This window comes from Salmo salar, chromosome 26 (genome assembly GCF_965601325.2).
Source record: "Salmo salar chromosome 26, fSalSal1, whole genome shotgun sequence".
Taxonomy (NCBI): domain Eukaryota; kingdom Metazoa; phylum Chordata; class Actinopteri; order Salmoniformes; family Salmonidae; genus Salmo; species Salmo salar.
This window is the reverse complement of record NC_138316.1, coordinates 39,750,679-39,767,039: the sequence shown is the minus strand read 5'-3', so window position 1 is coordinate 39,767,039 and position 16,361 is coordinate 39,750,679. Positions and strand designations below refer to the sequence as shown.

Here is a 16,361-nt window from a genome sequence, read left to right as displayed (position 1 = left end):
TCAGGTGTCTCCGGAAGGTGGTGATTGACTCCGCTGTCCTGGCGTCGTGAGGGAGCTTGTTCCACCATTGGGGTGCCAGAGCAGCGAACAGTTTTGACTGGGCTGAGCGGGAACTGTGCTTCCTCAGAGGTAGGGAGGCGAGCAGGCCAGAGGTGGATGAACGGAGTGCCCTTGTTTGGGTGTAGGGCCTGATCAGAGCCTGAAGGTACGGAGGTGCCGTTCCCCTCACAGCTCCGTAGGCAAGCACCATGGTCTTGTAGCGGATGCGAGCTTCAACTGGAAGCCAGTGGAGAGAGCGGAGGAGCGGGGTGACGTGAGAGAACTTGGGAAGGTTGAACACCAGACGGGCTGCGGCGTTCTGGATGAGTTGTAGGGGTTTAATGGCACAGGCAGGGAGCCCAGCCAACAGCGAGTTGCAGTAATCCAGACGGGAGATGACAAGTGCCTGGATTAGGACCTGCGCCGCTTCAGTCTTTCCTCAACTCTTAGCCAAGACAGACTGTCAAGCACAGTATTAATATTAGCCCTCTGATTACAATGAAGAGCAAGACGTGATGCTCTGTTCTGGGCCAGCTGCAGGAGTTGCTTTGTGGAGTGTGGTGTCAAAAAAGCAGAACATCTCTTTATTGTGGACAGACCTCTCCCCATCTTTACAACCATTGAATTAATATGTTCTAACCATGACTGTTAACAATCTAAGGTAACACCAAGTAACCAGATTCAGCTGAGGTCTAGAACTTAGGGAATGATTTGTACCAAATACAATGCTCTTAGTTGTATAGATGTTCAGGACCAGTTTATTACTGACCACCCATTCCAAAACAGACTGCAACTCTTTGTTAAGGGTTTCAGTGACTTCATTAGCTGTGGTTGCTGACGCGTATATGGTTGAATAATTAGCATACATGGACACACATGCTTTGTTTAATGCCAGTGGCAGGTCATTGGTAAAAATAGATAAGAGTAAAGGGCCTAGAGAGCTGCCCTGCAGTACACCACACTTTACATGTTTGACATTCGAGAAGCTTCCATTAAAGAAAACCCTCTGAGTTAAATTAGATAGCTCTGAATCCACGATATGGAAGTTGAAAAGAAATAACACATATGTTTTCTCAACCATAGGTAATGGTCAATAATATCAAAGGCCACACTGAAATCTAACAGTACAGCTCCCACAATTTTCTTATTATCAATGTCTTTCAACCAATCATCATTTGTGTCAGTGCAGTACATGTTGAGTGCCCTTCTCTATAAGCATGCTGAAAGTCTGTTGTTCATTTGTTTACAGAGAAATAGCATTGTATTTGGTCAAACATAATTTTTTCAACAGTTTGCTAAGAGCTGGCAGCAAGCTGATAGGTCTGCTGTTAGAACCAAGGCCACTTTACCACTGTTGGGTAGCGGAATGACTTTGGCTTCCCTCCAGGCCTGAGGACAAAGACTTTCCTCTAGGCTCAGATTAAAAATATGACAGATAGGAGTGGCTATAGAGTCAGCTACCATCCTCAGTGCCAGGAGGTTTGTCATTATTGATCGATAACGATCATTTTTTCACCTCTCCCACACTTCAAACTTACAATGCTCATCTTTCATTATTCGTTTTTTATACGATTGCTCACTGTTCGTTGTTGGCATTTCCTGCCTAAGTTTGACTACTTTGTGTGTGTGTGTGTGTGTGTGTGTGTGTGTGTGTGTGTGTGTGTGTGTGTGTGTGTGTGTGTGTGTGTGTGTGTGTGTGTGTGTGTGTGTGTGTCCTTACTCTGGACCCTCAGTGTGGAGGTGGTAGAGTCATCTGCTGGGACATATGGCAGACGGTGGCTCTCCCAGAAACTCAGCCAAAGAAACACACTCACTAGAACAGACATCCAGACCGATCTGATGTAGGGCTGGGCGATATGGCCTAAAAATCATATCTTCATTTATTTTATTTTATTTTATTTCTAATTTATGGGCGATTTCCTGATATACAGTATATTTTTTTAACGTTTTCTGTAAATAAGCTTTGTTGCACAATTTCAGGTCAAATACACTGCATTTCAAACAGTCAATAATGTGCATTTCAATAATGTAATGAATTCAGGGCTTATAAAATTATATCTAGGCTAAATATAAGCCTTCCGCAACCATAAGACCCACTAATAATTTAATTATTTGATCAATGTAGTTTAACCTTTATTTGATCAATGTAGTTTAACCCAATAATCGCTGATCTGTCTTTCAAGTCTGTCTATGAAAATGCCCTTTTTGTTCCAAATGTAACCAGAACCAGGCATAATGCACATCCAGTAGTAATGAACTAACTTCTGGTAGCAGACATTATAGAAGATTAACACTATTTATGAGACCTATCTATCAAGCACCACATGCTAGTGAGTAGCCAGCTAATCTTTATATTTAAAGTCTAGCCAACTAGGATCAGTTTGTTTGCTAACAAGGTAGAACAGTTGAACAGTTATGAATACACCCTCCTGTCTGTCTGTTTTAACCACATAGCCTGTTCACTTTGTTTACATGTTCAAATCAAGTGGCCTTCCTGGATAAGATGATGCTTATTTCTCAGAATGAGAACGAGTTGGCAATTTCTGATATAACTGCGTCTTTTTTTGCTTATTGCACATTTTATAAAACACAGACTTGAACGCTAGCTAGCTAGATGTGTGTGCTACCGCAATGCTTCGCACAACAGAAACTGCGCATACATTTTCCATGATCATGTTCATTGATACACTTGTTTTAGTAGGGTCTGTTCTACATTTTGGGAGTTGAGACATTAAAAGGGGATCGTTAGAAGGGGAATCTACTGATTCTGGTGGACCAAACCTCAAATGCATATAGATAGTTGAAACTGCTTGTTGTCAGAGGGCAAGAAGATGATCTTTCTTCTTTGTTGTGAGTGGCAGGGGAAGGGGCTTGGTGTCTGTGTGCCAGGCGGAAGGGGCTTGGTGTCTGTGTGCCAGGGGAAGGGGCACGGTGTCTGTGTGCCAGGGGAAGGGGCTTGGTGTCTGTGTGCCGGGGGAAGGGGCTTGGTGTCTGTGTGCCAGGGGGAAGGGGCTTGATGTCTGTGTGCCAGGGGGAAGGGGCTTGGTGTCTGTGTGCCAGGGGGAAGGGGCTTGGTAGAAGAGGCTTGGTGTCTGTGTGCCAGGGGGAAGGGGCTTGGTGGAAGGGGCTTGGTGTCTGTGTGCCAGGGGGAAGGGGCTTGGTGTCTGTGTGCCAGGGGGAAGAGGCTTGGTGTCTGTGTGACAGGGGGAAGGGGCTTGGTGTCTGTGTGCCAGGGGGAAGGGGCACGGTGTCTGTGTGCCAGGGGGAAGGGGCTTGGTGTCTGTGTGCCAGGGGAAAAGGGAACGGTGTCTGTGTGCCAGGGGGAAGGGGCTTGGTGGAAGGGGCTTGGTGTCTGTGTGCCAGGGGGAAGGGGCTTGGTGTCTGTGTGCCAGGGGGAAGGGGCACGGTGTCTGTGTGCCAGGGGGAAGGGGCACGGTGTCTGTGTGCCAGGGGGAAAGGGCATGGTGTCTGTGTGCCAGGGGGAAAGGGCATGGTGTCTGTGTGCCAGGGGGAAAGGGCTTGGTGTCTGTGTGCCAGGGGGAAAGGGCTTGGTGTCTGTGTGCCAGGGGGAAAGGGCATGGTGTCTGTGTGCCAGGGGGAAGGGCTTGGTGTCTGTGTGCCAGGGGGAAAGGGCATGGTGTCTGTGTGCCAGGGGGAAAGGGCATGGTGTCTGTGTGCCAGGGGGAAAGGGCTTGGTGTCTGTGTGCCAGGGGGAAAGGGCATGGTGTCTGTGTGCCAGGGGGAAAGGGCTTGGTGTCTGTGTGCCAGGGGGAAGGGCTTGGTGTCTGTGTGCCAGGGGGAAAGGGCTTGGTGTCTGTGTGCCAAGGGGAAAGGGCTTGGTGTCTGTGTGCCAGGGGGAAGGGGAACAGTGAACACAGCACAGAAGGAGCAAAGGACACAAAGCCAAAAAGACGAAACGCTCATAAAAACAGTTGTTGTTTTTTTACCTTGATTCTTGAGAGACAGGCATTTGGAAGATCGCACCAAAATATTTTTTACATGGCAGAAATTCAAACACGAAGCAGACCAAACTCTTTGGTGCTTTAAAAACCTGCTGTATGTAAATATTGTGTGCTATAGCTTGGAACATAAATACATGGGACTCTAGATGACATCATAATGAGGTTTTGTTTCCAACATTTGGGCTGTTTTCCTAAAGAAGTTAAATCCACTTTGTGTTTCGTTTCCTTGCCACAATACTAACAAGAATTGTGATAATGGTATGTTCCCGGCCCTACCCGGTACCCCTTAACCCTGTCCTGAGAGGTAGTATGGACAACGATGCCTTCTCTGATGGGAGTGACCACTGACTGTCCGTCTCTGGTCTGATTCTCTATCCCCCTCCACCCTGTAACAACCACATGATTTTGGAGGTATAGCATCATGTGACTGTGATAGAGGAAGCTGTATTTAGCTAGTTGGTTAGTCTGGTCTCTCTCAGCCACAGACAGTCTAGACTGGCAGCAGTGTGGGGCTCGTTGGTTAGTCTGGTCTCTCTCAGCCACAGACAGTCTAGACTGGCAGCAGTGTGGGGCTCGTTGGTTAGTCTGGTCTCTCTCAGCCACAGACAGTCTAGACTGGCAGCAGTGGGATTAGTTGGGCTACACTGGCCGCTCTATCCATTATTAAACACCCAGGGAGGAAGAGTGATGCACAGAAAGCCTCCTCACACCACCCAGTGCCACAGTCCACCTGAAACTTTAATCAGGACCTCGGTCCCCTTGCTCATTACACACACCTGTCATTCAGAGCCCCACTAGTTTTGATCCCTACCTTTCTAGCTAAAAATAATAATAATATATATTATTTTTGGGGGGACGCATGTTTTGCGTGTAATGTTGACATTAATACGTGTCACATATCAGTTTGGAAACAATGTAAAAATGTTTAATAATTATTGAGTTAATAAAGCCGCATACAAACTTGGTCTCTGTCTCTTGAGTAAGCCAGCTCCAAAATGCAGGTGTTTCAGCCTAGCTCAGTGCTTTCTGTGGTGGCGGGGCAGCCAGTGGAAAATACAGAACATAGGGGTTGGTAATGTTCTCTAGTTGCGCCGTGATTGGCTCAGTGTTCTGTCACTCATGGGGACACTACGTCACCGCCAAATCTAAGGGTAGAGCTCGAAAATTCATGCCCCTTGGGTGCTGCCTTAGAGTTACATTAGAAGTGCCCATCCAAGGAGATTTAAGGTCATTGGCTACAGATAAAATTACGTCAAATCGCATACAGTTGAAGTCGGAAATGTACATACACTTAGGTTGGAGTCATTAAAACTCGATTTTCAACCACTCCACAAATTTCTTGTTAACAAACTATAGGTTTGGCAAGTCGGTTAGGACATCTACTTTGTGCATGACACAAGTAATTCTTCCAACAATTGTTTACAGACAGATTATTTCACTTATAACTCACTGTATCACAATTCCAGTGGGTCAGAAGTTTACATACACTAAGTTGACTGTGCCTTTTAAACAGCTTGTAAAATTCCAGAAAATTATGTCATGGCCTTAGAAGCTTCTTATAGGCTAATTGACATCATTTGAGTCAATTGGAGGTGTACCTGTGGATGTATTTCAAGGCCTACCTTCAAACTCAGTGCCTCTTTGCTTGACATCATGGGAAAATCTAAAGAAATCAGCCAAGACCTCAATCTGGTTCATCCTTGGGAGAAATTTCCAAACGCCTGAAGGTACCACGTTCATCTGTACAAACAATAGTACGCAAGTATAAACACCATGGGACCACACAGCTGTCATATCGCTTAGGAAGGAGACTCGTTCGTCCCCTAGAGATGAATGTACTTTGGCGCAAAAAGTGCAAATCAATCCCAGATCAACAGCAAAGGACCTTGTGAAGATGCTGGAGGAAACAGGTACAAAAGTATCTATATCCACAGTAAAACGAGTCCTATATCGACATAACCTGAAAGGCCGCTCAGCAAGGAAGAAGCCACTGCTCCAAAACCGCCATAAAAAAGCCAGACTATGGTTTGCAACTGCACACAGGGACAAAGATCGTACTTTTTAGAGAAATGTCCTCTGGTCTGATGAAGCAAAAATAGAACAGTTTGGCCATAATGACCATCGTTATGTTTGGAGGAAAAAGGGGGACGCTTGCAAGCTGAAGAACACCATCCCAACCGTGAAGCACGGGGGTGGCAGCATCATGTTGTGGGGGTGCTTTGCTGCAGGAGGGACTGGTGCACTTCACAAAATAGATGGCATCATGAGGGAGGAAAATTAAGTGAATATATTGAAGCAACATCTCAAGACATCAGTCAGGACGTTAAAGCGTGGTCACAAATGGGTCTTCCAAATGGACAATGACCCCAAGCATACTTCCAAAGATATGGCTTAAGGACAACAAATTCAAGGTATTGGAGTGGACATCACAAAGCCCTGACCTCAATGCTATAGAAAATGTGTGGGCAGAACTGAAAAAGTGTATGTGTGCAAGGAGGCCTAAAAAACCTGACTCAGTTACACCAGCTCTGTCAGGAGGAATGGGCCAAAATTCACCCAACTTATTGTGGGAAGCTTGTGGAAGGCTTCCCTGAAATGCTTGACCCAAGTTAAACAATTTAAAGGCAATACTACCAAATACTAATTGAGTGTATGTAAACTTCTGACCCACTGGGAATGTGATGAAAGAAATAAAAGCTGAAATAAATCATTCTCTCTACTATTATTCTGACATTTCACATTCTTAAAATAAAGTGGTGATCCTATTTGACCTAAGACAGGGGATATTTGCTAGTATTAAATGTCAGGAATTGACTTTAGATGTATTTAGATGTACTTCAACTATCTACAGCAGCTTTGATTGGACAAAATCTTAGCTAGCAGGCTAGCAGTCATCATGAATGAAGTTGACAATCTAGCCTGTCACTAGCCTGCTGTTCAGTGGGGTGGGTGTGTGGTCCTAAGTCTGGGTTTAAGGGTCTCTTTTCCAAGCTTAAAAAGATAAACATTCAGCATTGGCCATGGTGTCAGTCCAGCATGACTTCTGCCTCGCTCAAAACAACTGGAATCTCAGAACTGTGAAATGTGATTTTTGTGAATTCAAGACAACTGCGAACTCTGAAAAAAACAAGCTCAGACTGGGAAAATACATGTTGAACGGTCATCCAACTCAGAATTGCAAGTCGGGAACTCTGGCCTCTTTCTAGAGCTCCGACCTGAAGGTCACTGACGTCATCATGATTCAACCCCAATTGTCTTGAAAGCACCATAAATCCAGAGAATGCCAGAATTTGATGACAAAGTTTGATAACAAACTTTGCTCATGAAGGGCCGCCGCGCCACCTTCCTGTTCAAGTGAGCACAGCACAACAAGGTGAGTCCAAAAATGTCTTGTATGCTGCTCTATAAATTATGTAATATGCCAGGGAGATATGTAGCTAAGAAAGTAATACTAATTGTATGTCGTGTTGTTAGTAGCCCATGTGCCTCACCCTAATAATTTGGTCCCGTTTCCCCTCCTAATGTCGCCTACTGTTCTGACTTTCTGGTGCACATGTAGCCTATAGCCTGTGTTAGAGAGATGTTATCATTGAATATTGTAAGAGCTTTCATTGTCTGCTTATATGCCCCCTTTATTTATCCTACGATTCTGACTTGTTTTACAGGGACAATACTGTAAGAACGGCTCGTGTTCTCAATTCTGTCGCTGTACATTTCAAAAGTGCTGAACAAATAGTTATATTGACTACGTCCGTCGTCGCTCGCTCATTAATGTCTTAATCGAAATTAGATTGCCTCTTATCAGCTTGTCCTCCCCTTATGCCATAGTTTGTACATATCAATTGTCAGTAGAAACCACATTTGTTTAAGCAAGTCAGCTATGTTTTTTTAAAAGGCAATACATGAGGCTGAATGAACTGTTTTTCTGCCAGACAAGGCTCTGCTGATAGCCAGGTGTAGCAGTGGTAAGGTGTTGGGACTGCTGTTGGGACTCTGCTGTTGGGACAGCTTTATGTAGGCCCTAACAGTTTGTGAGCACCGTTTTGTCACCATTGTAGTGCAATTAATGTATTTAGTGTTGTTTGTTGGCATGCATAAAAAAAAGGTTGCCCCATCGAGATTTACGTGTTCAATTCGCAACTGATTAACATACTACTGTTTACTACATAACACAGACCAATATTTGTGTTAACACACACACATACACATAGTCTAACACCTACACTCTCAGGCTCATACACAACATGAAGTAAACACATTCATGCAGCACCTAATACATTTGTACAAACAAGTGGACACAGACACATTTGAATGCACCTATGTCAATGCACTGTATATAGGGGAAAGGATAACTGCATTGAAGCGGCAATAAATCTGCATTTGGTTTATTGATTGTGATATGTTGCCTGATGACCTACAGGTAACTGCCAAAATCAGGGAAACACTTGAGTAAATGAGGCATTCATAGTACAGTCGTGGCCAAAAGTTTTGACAATGACACAAATATTAATTTCCACAAAGTTTGCTGCTTCAGTGTCTTTAGATATTTCTGTCAGATGTTACTATGGAATACTGAAGTATAATTACAAGCATTTCATAAGTGTCAAAGGCTTTTATTGACAATTACATGAAGTTGATGCAAAGAGTCAATATTTGCAGTGTTGACCCTTCTTTTTCAAGACCTCTGCAATCCGCCCTGGCATGCTGTCAATTAACTTCTGGGCCACATCCTGACTGATGGCAGCCCATTCTTGCATAATCAATGCTTGGAGTTTGTCAGAATTTGTGGGTTTTTGTTTGTCTACCCGCCTCTTGAGGGTTGACCACAAGTTCTCAATGGGATTAAGGTCTGGGGAGTTTCCTGGCCATGGACCCAAAATGTTGATGTTTTGTTCCCCGAGCCACTTAGTTATCACTTTTGCCTTATGGCAAGGTGCTCCATCATGCTGGAAAAGACCTTGTTCATCACCAAACTGTTCCTGGATGGTTGGGAGAGGTTGCTCTCGGAGGATGTGTTGGTACCATTCTTTATTCATGGCTGTGTTCTTAGGCAAAATTGTGAGTGAGCCCACTCCCTTGGCTGAGAAGCAACCCCACACATGAATGGTCTCAGGATGCTTTACTGTTGGCATGACACAGGACTGATGGGAGCGCTCACCTAGTCTTCTCCGGACAAGCTTTTTTTCCAGATTCCCCAAATAATCGGAAAGGGGATCCCATCAGAGAACATGACTACCCCAGTCCTCAGCAGTCCAATCCCTGTACCTTTTGCAGAATATCAGTCTGTCCCTGATGTTTTTCCTGGAGAGAAGTGGCTTCTTTGCTGCCTTTCTTGACACCAGGCCATCCTCCAAAAGTCTTCGCCTCACTGTGCGTGCAGATGCACTCACACCTGCCTGCTGCCATTCCTGAGCAAGCTCTGTACTGGTGGTGCCCCGATCCCACAGCTGAATCAACTTTAGGAGATGGTCCTGGCGCTTGCTGGACTTTCTTGGGCGCCCTGAAGCCGCCTTCACAACAATTGAACCGCTCTCCTTGAAGTTATTGATGATCCTATATGCTATCTTACTGGCAGCAATATCCTTGCCTGTGAAGCCCTTTTTCTGCAAAGCAATGATGACGGCACGTGTTTCCCTGCAGGTAACCATGGTTGACAGAGGAAGAACAATGATTCCAAGCACCACCCTCCTTTTGAAGCTTCCAGTCTGCTATTCGAACTCAATCAGCATGACAGAGTGATCTCCAGCCTTGTCCTCGTCAACACTCACACCTGTGTTAATGAGAGAATCACTGACATGATGTCAGCTGGTCCTTTTGTGGCAGGGCTGAAATGCAGTGGAAATGTCTTTTGGGGGATTCAGTTTATTTGCATGGCAAATATGGACTTTGCAATTAATTGCAATTCATCTGATCACTCTTTATAACATTCTGGAACATATGCAAATTGCCATCCTACAAACTGAGGCAGCAGACTTTGTGAAAATTTATATTTGTCATTCTCAAAACTTTTGGCCACGACTGTATATTGAAAGCAGGTGCTTCCACACAGATGTGGTTCTTGAGTTAATTAAGCAATTAACATCCCATCATGCTTAGGGTCATGTATAAAAATTCCCAGTTGCCTGTTATTTTGGCTACTATGGCTAGAAGAAGAGATCTCAGTGACTTTGAAAGAGAGGTCTCAAAGGAGCATAGGGGGTTTAAAGGGTGTGTCACCAGATCTCAACCCAGTTGAATACTTATGGGAGATTTTGGAGCCGTGTCTGAGACCGTATTTTCCATCAACAAAACCCCAAATTATGAAATTGATCGCGAAAGAATGTTGCCGCATCCCTCCAATAGACTTCCAGAGACTTGTAGAATCTATGCCATGGCTCATTGAAGTTGTTCTGGTGGCTCATGGTGGCCCAATGCCTTATTAAGATACTTTAGATTGGTGTTTCCTTTATTTTGGCAGTTACCTGAATGTGAAGGAGAAGCTGACGTGGCAGATCGGACAGTGAGGAGACAGACAGGATGTTCATTCAGTTGGCCATCCTAAAATCACAGACCACACACACACTATTGGTGGCCCACCCCTCTAAACAGTACAATTATAATGTGTGCTAAATAATTTTGCTCACCCCGGGTTTAATTTCTGTGTGTGACTGACCTCAGTCCTTTAAGTGCTCTGAGGCCTGGCTGGGGGGACATGCATACTTTAAAAGTAGAACACAAGTGAAAAGGATGGAGAACAAGAAAGGATGATAAGACAGGAAGGCATCAGGCGGTGGCAGGCAGCCAACACAGAGAGGAGGATGTTCATGATTTAAGAGGCTGAGGAGATGAATAATAGAAGACTCCCGCCATCCCTGTGTCCCGCTCTTCCTCTCTCCCTGTGTCCCCCTCTTCCTCTCTCCCTGTGTCCCCCTCTTCCTCTCTCCCTGTGTCCCCCTCTTCCTCTCTCCCTGTGTCCCGCTCTTCCTCTCTCCCTGTGTCCCGCTCTTCCTCTCTCCCTGTGTCCCGCTCTTCCTCTCTCCCTGTGTCCCCCTCTTCCTCTCTCCCTGTGTCCCGCTCTTCCCCTCTCCCTGTGTCCCGCTCTTCCTCTCTCCCTGTGTCCCCCTCTTCCTCTCTCCCTGTGTCCCGCTCTTCCTCTCTCCCTGTGTCCCGCTCTTCCTCTCTCCCTGTGTCCCCCTCTTCCTCTCTCCCTGTGTCCCCCTCTTCCTCTCTCCCTGTGTCCCCCTCTTCCTCTCTCCCTGTGTCCCCCTCTTCCTCTCTCCCTGTGTCCCGCTCTTCCTCTCTCCCTGTGTCCCGCTCTTCCTCTCTCCCTGTGTCCCCCTCTTCCTCTCTCCCTGTGTCCCGCTCTTCCTCTCTCCCTGTGTCCCCCTCTTCCTCTCTCCCTGTGTCCCGCTCTTCCTCTCTCCCTGTGTCCCCCTCTTCCTCTCTCCCTGTGTCCCGCTCTTCCTCTCTCCCTGTGTCCCCCTCTTCCTCTCTCCCTGTGTCCCCCTCTTCCTCTCTCCCTGTGTCCCGCTCTTCCTCTCTCCCTGTGTCCCGCTCTTCCTCTCTCCCTGTGTCCCCCTCTTCCTCTCTCCCTGTGTCCCGCTCTTCCTCTCTCCCTGTGTCCCCCTCTTCCTCTCTCCCTGTGTCCCCCTCTTCCTCTCTCCCTGTGTCCCGCTCTTCCTCTCTCCCTGTGTCCCGCTCTTCCTCTCTCCCTGTGTCCCCCTCTTCCTCTCTCCCTGTGTCCCGCTCTTCCTCTCTCCCTGTGTCCCCCTCTTCCTCTCTCCCTGTGTCCCGCTCTTCCTCTCTCCCTGTGTCCCCCTCTTCCTCTCTCCCTGTGTCCCGCTCTTCCTCTCTCCCTGTGTCCCCCTCTTCCTCTCTCCCTGTGTCCCGCTCTTCCTCTCTCCCTGTGTCCCGCTCTTCCTCTCTCCCTGTGTCCCGCTCTTCCTCTCTCCCTGTGTCCCCCTCTTCCTCTCTCCCTGTGTCCCGCTCTTCCTCTCTCCCTGTGTCCCCCTCTTCCTCTCTCCCTGTGTCCCCCTCTTCCCCTCTCCCTGTGTCCCCCTCTTCCTCTCTCCCTGTGTCCCCCTCTTCCTCTCTCCCTGTGTCCCGCTCTTCCTCTCTCCCTGTGTCCCCCTCTTCCTCTCTCCCTGTGTCCCCCTCTTCCTCTCTCCCTGTGTCCCGCTCTTCCTCTCTCCCTGTGTCCCCCTCTTCCTCTCTCCCTGTGTCCCGCTCTTCCTCTCTCCCTGTGTCCCCCTCTTCCTCTCTCCCTGTGTCCCGCTCTTCCTCTCTCCCTGTGTCCCGCTCTTCCCCTCTCCCTGTGTCCCCCTCTTCCCCTCTCCCTGTGTCCCCCTCTTCCTCTCTCCCTGTGTCCCCCTCTTCCTCTCTCCCTGTGTCCCCCTCTTCCTCTCTCCCTGTGTCCCCCTCTTCCTCTCTCCCTGTGTCCCCCTCTTCCTCTCTCCCTGTGTCCCCCTCTTCCTCTCTCCCTGTGTCCCCCTCTTCCTCTCTCCCTGTGTCCCCCTCTTCCTCTCTCCCTGTGTCCCGCTCTTCCTCTCTCCCTGTGTCCCGCTCTTCCTCTCTCCCTGTGTCCCACTCTCCCTCTCCCTGTGTCCCCCTCTTCCTCTCTCCCTGTGTCCCCCTCTTCCTCTCTCCCTGCGTTCCTCTCTTCCTCTCTCCCTCTCTCCCTGTGTCCCTCTCTCCCTGTGTCCCCCTCTTCCTCTCTTCCTGCGTCCCTCTCTTCCTCTCTCCCAGTGTCCCCCTCTCCCTCTCTCCCTGCGTTCCTCTCTTCCTGCGTCCCCCTCTCCCTCTCTCCCTGCATTCCTCTCTTCCTCTCTTCCTGCGTCCCTCTCTCCCTCTCTTCCTCTCTCCCTCTCTCCCTCTCTCCCTCTCTTCCTCTCTCCCTCTCTCCCTGCGTTCCTCTCTCCCTGCGTTCCTCTCTCCCTGCCCTCCTCTCTCCCTGCGTTCCTCTCTCCCTGCGTTCCTCTCTCCCTGCCTTCCTCTCTCCCTGCGTTCCTCTCTCCCTGCGTCCCTCTCTCCCTGCATCCCTCTCTTCCTCTCTCCCTCTCTTCCTGTCTCCCTCTTCCTCTCTCCCTCTCCCTGCGTCCCTCTCTTCCTCTCTTCCTCTCTCCCTCTCTTCCTCTCTCCCTCTCTTCCTCTCTCCCTCTCTCCCTGCGTCCCTCTGCCCTGTGTCCATCTCTCCCTCTCTCCCTGCGTCCCTCTCTCCCTGCGTCCCTCTCTCCCTGCGTCCCTCTCTCCCTGTCTCTCTCTCTCTCTCCCTCTTCCTCTCTCCCTGTGTCCCTCTCTCCCTGTGTCCCTCTCTCCCTCTTCCTCTCTTCCTGCGTCCCTCTCTCCCTCTCTTCCTCTCTCTCTCTCCCTGTGTCCCTCTCTCCCTGTGTCCCTCTCTCCCTCTTCCTCTCTTCCTGCGTCCCTCTCTCCCTCTCTTCCTCTCTCTCTCTCCCTGCGTCCCTCTCTCCCTGCGTCCCTCTCTCCCTGCGTCCCTCTCTCCCTGCGTCCCTCTCTTCCTCTCTTCCTGCGTCCCTCTCTCCCTCTTCCTCTCTCCCTCTCCCTGCGTCCCTCTCTTCCTCTCTCCCTCTCTTCCCTCTCCCTCTCTCCCTGCGTCCCTCTCCCGTGTCCCTCTCTCCCTCTCTTCCTCTCTCCCTCTCTCCCTGCGTCCCTCTCCCCTGTGTCCCTCTCTCCCTCTCTTCCTCTCTCCCTCTCTCCCTGCGTCCCTCTCTCCCTGCGTCCCTCTCTCCCTGTCTCTCTCTCGCCCTCTTCCTCTCTCCCTGTGTCCCTCTCTCCCTGTCTCTCTCTCCCTCTCTTCCTCTCTCCCTCTCTCCCTGCGTCCCTCTCTTCCTCTCTCCCTCTCTCCCTGCGTTCCTCTCTCCCTGCGTTCCTCTCTCCCTGCCCTCCTCTCTCCCTGCGTTCCTCTCTCCCTGCGTTCCTCTCTCCCTGCCTTCCTCTCTCCCTGCGTTCCTCTCTCCCTGCGTCCCTCTCTCCCTGCATCCCTCTCTTCCTCTCTCCCTCTCTTCCTGTCTCCCTCTTCCTCTCTCCCTCTCCCTGCGTCCCTCTCTTCCTCTCTTCCTCTCTCCCTCTCTTCCTCTCTCCCTCTCTTCCTCTCTCCCTCTCTCCCTGCGTCCCTCTGCCCTGTGTCCATCTCTCCCTCTCTCCCTGCGTCCCTCTCTCCCTGCGTCCCTCTCTCCCTGCGTCCCTCTCTCCCTGTCTCTCTCTCTCTCTCCCTCTTCCTCTCTCCCTGTGTCCCTCTCTCCCTGTGTCCCTCTCTCCCTCTTCCTCTCTTCCTGCGTCCCTCTCTCCCTCTCTTCCTCTCTCTCTCTCCCTGTGTCCCTCTCTCCCTGTGTCCCTCTCTCCCTCTTCCTCTCTTCCTGCGTCCCTCTCTCCCTCTCTTCCTCTCTCTCTCTCCCTGCGTCCCTCTCTCCCTGCGTCCCTCTCTCCCTGCGTCCCTCTCTCCCTGCGTCCCTCTCTTCCTCTCTTCCTGCGTCCCTCTCTCCCTCTTCCTCTCTCCCTCTCCCTGCGTCCCTCTCTTCCTCTCTCCCTCTCTTCCCTCTCCCTCTCTCCCTGCGTCCCTCTCCCGTGTCCCTCTCTCCCTCTCTTCCTCTCTCCCTCTCTCCCTGCGTCCCTCTCCCCTGTGTCCCTCTCTCCCTCTCTTCCTCTCTCCCTCTCTCCCTGCGTCCCTCTCTCCCTGCGTCCCTCTCTCCCTGTCTCTCTCTCGCCCTCTTCCTCTCTCCCTGTGTCCCTCTCTCCCTGTCTCTCTCTCCCTCTCTTCCTCTCTCCCTCTCTCCCTGCGTCCCTCTCTCCCTGCGTCCCTCTCTCCCTGTCTCTCTCTCGCCCTCTTCCTCTCTCCCTGTGTCCCTCTCTCCCTGTCTCTCTCTCCCTCTTCCTCTCTCCCTGTGTCCCTCTCTCCCTGTGTCCCTCTCTCCCTGCGTCCCTCTCTCCCTCTTCCTCTCTTCCTGCGTCCCTCTCTCCCTCTCTCCTTGCGTCCCTCTCTCCCTCACTTCCTCTCTCCGTCTCTCCCTGCGTCCCTCTCTCCCTGTGTCCCTCTCTCCCTCTCTTCCTCTCTCCCTCTCTCCCTGTGTCCCTCTCTTCCTCTCTCCCTGTGTCCCTCTCTTCCTCTCTCCCTGTGTCCCTCTCTTCCTCTCTCCCAGTGTCCCTCTCTCCCTGCGTCCCTCTCTCCCTCTTCCTCTCTCTGTGTCCCTCTCTCCCTGCGTCCCTCTCTTCCTCTCTCCCTGCGTTCCTCTTTCCCTGCGTTCCCCTCTCCCTCCCTCTCTCTCTTTCCCTGCATTCCTCTCTCCCTGCATTCTTCTCCCCCTCTCTCCCCCTCTCCCTCCATCCTCTCTCTTGCTCGTTCTCTGCTGTCACAACAGAGGGAGATCTGACCAGCAGGGGGAGCCCTCCTCCTCGAGCGATCCTCTCCCCTTCACTCCTTCAACTGTGTGTTTGTGTTCTTGTGTGCATGTTGCGTGTGTGTTTGTCTTTGTGCATGAGTGTACATATACACATCTCTCTACTTGTGTGTTTATGTGGTACAAAGATATTATGCAGCATCTCCTCCCTGTTGCACCTAATGTTTACCTTTACCCCCCCCCACACCTTTCTCCATGTGACCTCAACAACTACCCCCCACACCTTTCTCCATGTGACCTCAACAACCCCCCCCACACCTTTCTCCATGTGACCTCAACAACTACCCCCCACACCTTTCTCCATGTGACCTCAACAACTACCCCCCACACCTTTCTCCATGTGACCTCAACAACTACCCCCCCACACCTTTCTCCATGTGACCTCAACAACTACCCCCCCACACCTTTCTCCATGTGACCTCAACAACTACCCCCCCCACACCTTTCTCCATGTGACCTCAACAACTACCCCCCCACACCTTTCTCCATGTGACCTCAACAACTACCCCCCCACACCTTTCTCCATGTGACCTCAACAACTACCCCCCACACCTTTCTCCATGTGACCTCAACAACCCCCCCACACCTTTCTCCATGTGACCTCAACAACTACCCCCCACACCTTTCTCCATGTGACCTCAACAACTACCCCCCACACCTTTCTCCATGTGACCTCAACAACTACCCCCCCACACCTTTCTCCATGTGTTCTCAACAACTACCCCCCCACACCTTTCTCCATGTGACCTCAACTACCCCCCCACACCTTTCTCCATGTGACCTCAACAACTACCCCCCCACACCTTTCTCCATGTGACCTCAACAACTACCCCCCCACACCTTTCTCCATGTGACCTCAACAACTACCCCCCCCACACCTTTCTCCATGTGACCTCAACAACTACCCCCCCACACCTTTCTCCATGTGACCTCAACAACTACCCCCCCACACCTTTCTCCATGTGACCTC

General features: G+C 50.0%; 1 long non-coding RNA gene across 2 annotated transcripts in view; it reads left to right on the top strand.

Annotated features, from left to right (window-relative positions):
• LOC106562399 (elongator complex protein 4) overlaps window positions 1-16,361 on the top strand; it is a 179,957-nt gene that overhangs the window by 74,689 nt on the left and 88,907 nt on the right. The gene's annotated exons all lie outside the window — the stretch shown is intronic.